The sequence below is a fragment of the Mustela lutreola genome, chromosome 3 (assembly GCF_030435805.1).
Source record: "Mustela lutreola isolate mMusLut2 chromosome 3, mMusLut2.pri, whole genome shotgun sequence".
Lineage (NCBI taxonomy): Eukaryota > Metazoa > Chordata > Mammalia > Carnivora > Mustelidae > Mustela > Mustela lutreola.
In genome coordinates this window covers 102,294,725-102,302,069 of record NC_081292.1, presented here as the reverse complement: position 1 = coordinate 102,302,069, position 7,345 = coordinate 102,294,725, and the positions used below count along the sequence as shown (strand labels likewise).

Below are 7,345 nucleotides of genomic sequence, written 5' to 3'. Positions count from 1 at the left end.
AATTCAGAGATTACATAATGATGGAAGTGTTATTTATTCAAAAGATACAATTATATACCCATATGCCCCAAACACCTGAGTTCCTATATAATCTGAAGCCAACATTGGCACAACTAAAGGTAGATATAGGATGCTCTACAATAATAGTGGAAGACTCCTATGTCTACTTTAAATAATGGATAGAACAACATGGAAGGTCAATAAAGAAATAGAAGATATCTATGACACTACTAATAAGCTAGACCTAAAAGACATTTTTTAAAAATCCAAAATCTATTTATTGGGATAGTTTCCCACTCATTTTGATTCACCAGTGCAAGTGCTGTTTCCATCTGAAGGAGCATCCTTCTGTGAGCCTAGCTTTTTGTCCTGTAGTCTGGAAAAGGAAAATGGAACAGCCAACACACAAAACCACCATTTCTGCATGCCTAATGATGGTGGTGATTTTGTAGCATCCTGGTCACTTCACATCCATGAAGTAGGGGTTGGGGCTCTGCAGCAGGCATTTCTTCTTCTTCTTGCTCTTTTCTGGGGACAGGTGGAAGAGGTCCTTCACAAAAGGCATGTATTTTAGGAAGGTAATCACTGCTGGAAAATATGGACCCAAAAGACATTTATGAAATACTGAACTCAACAACAGTAGATTGTTCTCTATGATAGACCATGGGTGTAGACACAATTCTTAATACATTTAAAAATTTTGGAAAAAAAAGTCTTTTCAATCACAAGGAATTAAATTAGAAATTGATAGCAGAAGGAAAACTGAAGGTCTAAAAGGGTTTGGAAATTAAACGGTATTTCTTCAATGGTTCAAAGGTGTCATAAGGAATTTAGAAAATATCTTGAGACAAACGAATATGAAAACACAGCATAATAAAACTTATGGGATGCAGTGAAAGCTGTTCTGGTAAGAGTCATTTATGACTATAAATGCTTACATTAAAAGAGAACAAGGTTTCAAACCAAAAATCTAAATGTTTACCTTAAGAAACTAGAAAATAAGAACACACTAGCAGAAGGAAGAAAATACTGTAAGCAAAGATAAATAAAACAGAGAATAGAAAATATAAATAAAACTGAGGGTTAGTTCTTCAAAATGAGAAAATTAATAAACAATTAGCTAGACTAAAAAAGAAACAAAAGAGTCAAGTAAAAAGAAAAAATATTTTTTCAGAATACTATGAACAACAATATACTAAAAAATTAGAAAATCTAGATGAAATTAGTAAATTCTGGGTGGAATGCAACCCACCAAGACTGAATCATGAAGAAATAGAAAGCCTGATAGACCTAAAAAGGGAAAGAAGATTGAATTACTAATCAAAATTTTCCAAACAATGAAAAGCAGAATACCAACAGTCATTACTAGTAAATTCTACCAAACATTTAAAGAAAAATAAATACCAGTACTCTTCAAATTCTTACAAAAAAATTGAAGGAGAGAGAATACTTCTTAACCAACTCCATTAATTATAATTCATTATTCCTGATGTATACTGATTAAAAATCCCATCTAAATACCAGTAAAGATAATCCTAGAGAGGGGGAACAGGACAGCAGAGGAGTAGGAGACTTAAATTTCTTCTGGTTCCAGGAATTTAGGTAGATAGTTATCAAACGATTCTGGTCACCTACAAACTCAACAGGAGATCACAGATAATAATAGCAGCAATTCTATGAACAGAAAAGCAACCACCAATTGCTGGAATGGAGGACATGAGGAGAAATGAATCCGAGGTGATATTTGGGAAGGTAGACTGCATGAGGACGGAACCTCTTTTAGCTGCATACCAGCAGATGATAGAGCAGTGGCGCATGAAATCAGGACTTTTAGAGTTTGGTCCATTGAGGAATGCTGCTCCAGTGGCTAACCAGGGTGGTGGAAACATCACTGGGACAGTGTGGTCTCAGGACCCTTGGGGTCACAGAAAGACTGGGGGTGCCTGAGTGTGGCAGAGCTCCCAGGCATCAGAACAGAGAAACCAGCTCCAAAGACAGAGCCAAAAAAGTGGGCTCTTTAGCTCAGGGTTTCCATAAATTGTGATCTGTGGCACAGTTGGGCCATTTCTCTTCAAGCATGGACCTAACAAGTGGCATATCTGGGGAAACACCCCTTCCTCCCCCAGGAAGAGCAGGATATGAGAGCACTGCAGGAAGCTGCTGGGTTTGGAAACCTAAATGGGGTCTTTTCTCGAGATATAAATGCTAGGTCACAGGCTGGTTGAGCACGGAGTGTGGCCGGAGACCAGGGAGACAGGAGTGATTGACTGCTTTTCTCCGAGGGTGCACTGAGGAGTGGGACACCAAGTGTTTGGCTCCTCTGAGGCCAGAGATTGGAAGGCCATCATTTTAATTCTCACCCTCCAAAGCTTTGGAAAGCTTTTAGGGAACAAAAGCTACCAAGCATGTTACTTAACCTGGCCCCTGGGAAGGGTATACAGTTCCACCTTGGGCAAACACATTTTAGAATCGCTGGAACAGGTTTCTTTCCCAGAAGATCAGCAAGAACATCCAGCCAATACCAAGTTTGCCGACCAATGAGAACTGCAAAACTGCAGCACTAGGGGAATACAACACATAGAATTCATAGCTTTTTCCTCATGATTCTTTAGTCTTTCAAAGTTATTTTTTTTCTTTTCTTTTTTTTCTTTTTCTATTTTTTAAAATTTTTCTGCTTTCCTATTTTAAACATCTTATGTTATCAATTCCTTTTAAAAAATCTTTTTTTTAAATTTTCCTTTTACAGTCATATTCTATCCCTTCATTGTATTTAGCCTTATTTTTAAGATATATGAAGTTTTTCTTTCTTTAAATTTGTGGAACACAGTTTCATCTAGCAGACCAAAATATACCCTTAATCTAGCGCATGATTTTGGTTCTAGTCTCCAGCCTGATCACATTCTCTCTCTCTCTCTCTCTTTCAATTTTTTTCTTTATTTTTTTCAACTAACTTCTTATTAATTCCCTTTTTTAAAATATTTTTTTTTAAATTTTTATTTTGCAGTCATATCCCAACACTTCATCATATTTACCCTTATTTTTGTGTACATATTTTTCTCTTCTTAAATTTCTGGGAGACAGTGTCTCCTAACAGACCAAAGTACACCCCAAATCTAGTGTGTGGCTCTGTTCTCCAGTCTGATTGTATTTTTTTTCCTTTCTTTTCCCCCTGGTTTGTGTCTCTTCTGATTTATTTAGTATATAGTTTTCTGGGGTCATTGTTACCCTTTTAGCATTTTGCTCTCTCATTCATCTATTATTCTCTGGACAAAATGACAAAACAAAAAACTGACCTCAAGGAAAAGAATAAGAAGCAGTACGGACTGGCAGGGATCTAATCAATGAAGACATTGGTAAGATGTTGGACCTAGAGTTCAGGATGATGATTCTAAAGTCATTAGCTGGACTTGACAAAAGCAGAGAAGATACTAGAGAATCCATTTCTGGGGAAATAAAAGTGTAATCTAACCAAGTTGAAATTAAAAAAGGCTATTAATGAGGTGAAATAAAAAAATGGAGGCTCTAAGGGCTTGTGTAAATGAGACAGAAGAGAGAATTAGTGTTAGAGAAGACCAAAGGATGGAGAATGAAGAATCTGAGAAAAAGAGAGATAAACAACCATCAGATCATGAGGGGAGAATTCAAGAGATAAGTGATACCATAAGATGAAACAATATTAGAATATTTGGGAAGCCAAAAGAAGAAGAAAGACAGAAAGGCATAGAATATATATAGGAGAAAATTATAACAAAGAATGTCCCTAACTTGAAAAAGGAAATAAACATCAAAATCCAGAAGGCACAGAGAACCCTCAAAAATGAATAAAAATAGGTCAGCACCTTGTCATCTGATGCTAAAACTTACAAGTCTCAGAGACAATGAGAAAATACTGAAAGCAACTCAGGAAAAGAGACCCATAACCTATAACAGTAGAAATATGAGATTTGGAGCATACTTATCCATAAAGACTTACAGGAAAGAAAGGGCTGATATGATATATTCAGAGCATTAAATGAGAAAAATATGGAGCCAAAAATAATATATTTGGCTAAGCTGTCAGTGAAAATAGGAGAGATAAAAATCTTCCAGGACAAACAAAAATTGAAAGAATTTGCAAACACTCAACCAGCCCTAAGGAAATATTGAAAGGGGTCCTCTAAGCAAAGAAAGAGCCTAAAAGTAATATAGACCAAAAATGAACAGAGACAATATACAGTAACAGTCATCTGGCTGGCAATACAATGGACAATAAATAAATTCATATCTTTCAATAATTACCCTGAATGTAAATGGGCTAAATGCCCCATGCAAAGGACACAGGGTATCAGAATAGATAAAATAAAGCAAGATCCATCAATATGCTGTCTTCAAGAGACTCATTTTGGACTCAAAGTCACCTCCATGGAAAACAATTTACCATGCTAATGGACATCAAAAGAAAACTGGGGTGGCAATCCTTATATGAGACAAATTAGATTTTAACACAAAAAGTATAATAAGAGATGAGGAAGGACACTATATCATACTTAAAGGGTCTGTCCAACAAGATCTTACAATTTTAAATATCTATGACCCTAAGGTGGGAACAGCAATTACATAAGCCAATTAATAATAAAATCAAAGAAATACATTGATAATATTACAACAATAATAGGGAACTTTAACACTTCCCTCATTGAAATGGACAAATCATCTAATCAAAAGATCAACAAGGAAATAAAGGATTTAAATGACACACTGGACCAGATGGACATCACTAATATATACAGAACATTCCATTCCAAAGCAACAGAATGCACACTCTTCTCTAGTGCACATGGAATATTCTCCAGAATAGATCATATCATACGTCACAAATCAGGTCTCAATCTATACAAAAAGACTGGGATCTTCCCCTGCATATTTTCAGACTACAATGCTTTAAAACTGGAATACAATCATAAGAGGAAAGTTGAGAAGAACTTAAATACATGGAAGCTTAAGAACACCCTATTAAAGCATTAATAGCTCAACTAGGTAATTAAGGATGAATTTTTAAAAATGAAATGAAAATGAAAACACAACTGTTTAAAATCTTTGGGATGTAGAAAAGCAGCCCTAATAGGAAAATATATACCAATACAAAATTTTCTCAAGAAATAAGAAAGTTATCAAATATACAACCTAACCCTACACCTAAAGGAGCTGGAGAAAGAACAACCTATAAAGCCTAAACACAGAAAAATAATAAAGAGAAGATAAATGAATGAAATAGAAACCAAAAGAACAGTCGAACAGATCAACAAAAGTAGGAGCTAGTTCTTTGAAAGAATTAATAAGATTGATAAACCCCTAGCCAGATTATCAAAAACAAAAGAGAAAGGTCCCGATCAATAAAACCATGAATGAAACCAGAGAGATCACAACCAACAACAAAGAAATACAAACAATTATAAGAACATATTATGAGCAACTATATGCCAGCAAATTTGACAATCTGGAAGAAATGGATACATTCCTAGAGAAGTATAAATTACCAAAACTGAACCAGGAAGAAATAGAGAAACATCAACAGACCCATAATCAGTAAGGAAATTGGAGCAGTCATCAAAATATCCCAATAAAGAAGAGCCCAGGGCCACACAGCTTCCCAGGGGAATTCTACCAAACATTTAAAAAAGAATTATTACATATTCTCCTGAAGCTGTTCTAAAAAACAAACAAACAAACAAACAATTTCCAAACTCATTTCATGAGGCCAGCCTTACCTTGATCCCCCAAACCAGACAAATACCCCAACAAAAAGGAGAATCACAGACCAATATCCCTAATAAATACGGGTGCAAAAATTCCCATGAAAATACTAGCCAATAGAATCCAGCAGTGCAATAAACAAATTATTCAAGTGGGATTTATCCCCAGGATGCAAGACTTGTTCAACATTGATGAATCAATGTGATACAATACATTAATAAAAAAAAAAAAGAACAAGAACCATATGATACCCTTAGTAGATGCAGAAAAAGTATTTGACAATGTACAGCATACTTTCTTGATCAAAACTCTTCACACTGTGGGGATAGAGGGTACACACCTCAATATCATAAAACCCATCTATGAAAAACCCACAGTGAATATCATTCTCAGTGGGGAAAAACAGAGCTTTTCCCTTAAGGTCAGGTACACAGCAGGAGTACCCATTATCACCACTGCTATTCAACACAGTACTATAAGTCCTGGCCTCAGCCATCAGACGACAAAAAAGAAATGAAAGGCATCCATATCAGCAAAAAAGAAGTCAAACTCTCAACCTCTGCAGATGATATGAATATTTATGTGGAAAACCCAAAATACTCCACTCCAAAACTTCTAGAACTCATACAGGAATTCAGTGAAGTGTCAGGATATAAAGGCAATGTAAGGAAATCAGTTGCATTTCTATACACCAATGATAAAACAGAAGAAAGAGAAATTAAGAAGTCTATCTTATTTACAATTGCACCCCAAGCCATAAGATACCTAGGAATAAATCTAACCAAAGAGGCAAAGAATCTGTACTCAGAAAACTATGAATACACACGAAAGAAACTGAGGAAGACATGAAGAAATGGAAAAATGTTCTATGCTCATGGATTGGGAGAAAAAATATTGTGAAAATGCCTCTGCTACGTAGAGCAATCTACACATTTAAAGCTATCCCTATAAAAATACCATCAACTTTTTTCAAAGAAATGGAACAAATAATCCTAAAATTTGTATGGAACCAGTAAAAATCCTGAATAGCCAGAGGTATATTCATAAAAGAAAACCAAATCTGGTGGCATTACAATTCCATACTTCAAGCTCTATTACAAAGGTGCAATCATCAAGACAGTATGGCGCTGGCACAATAATAGAGACATAGATCAATGGAACATAGATCAATTAGACCCTCAGCTCTATAGTCAACTAATCTTTGACAAAACAGGAAAGAATGCCCAAAGGAAAAAAAGACAGTCTGTTCAACAAATGGTGTTTGGAAGATTGGACAGCCATATGCAGAAGAATGGAACGGGACCCTTTACTTACACTACACACAATAAATAGACTCAAAATGGATGAAAGACTGCAATGTGAGACAAGAATCCATACAAATCTTTAAAGAACACAGGCAGCAATATCTTTGATCTCATCTACAGCAACTTCTTCCTAGAAACATTTCCAAAGGCAAGGGAAGCAAGGACAAAAAAGATCTATTCAGACTTCTTCAAGATCAAAAGCTTTTGCACAGCAAAGGAAATAGTCAATAAAGCCAAAAGGCAACCAATGGAATGGGAGAAGATATTTGCAAATGACATATAAGATAAAGGACTAGTATCTAAAATCT

General features: G+C 35.5%; 1 pseudogene; it reads right to left on the bottom strand.

Annotated features, from left to right (window-relative positions):
* Positions 1-307: 307 nt before the first annotated feature.
* Positions 308-565, bottom strand: LOC131827901 (small ribosomal subunit protein eS27-like; annotated as a pseudogene).
* Positions 566-7,345: the final 6,780 nt, after the last annotated feature.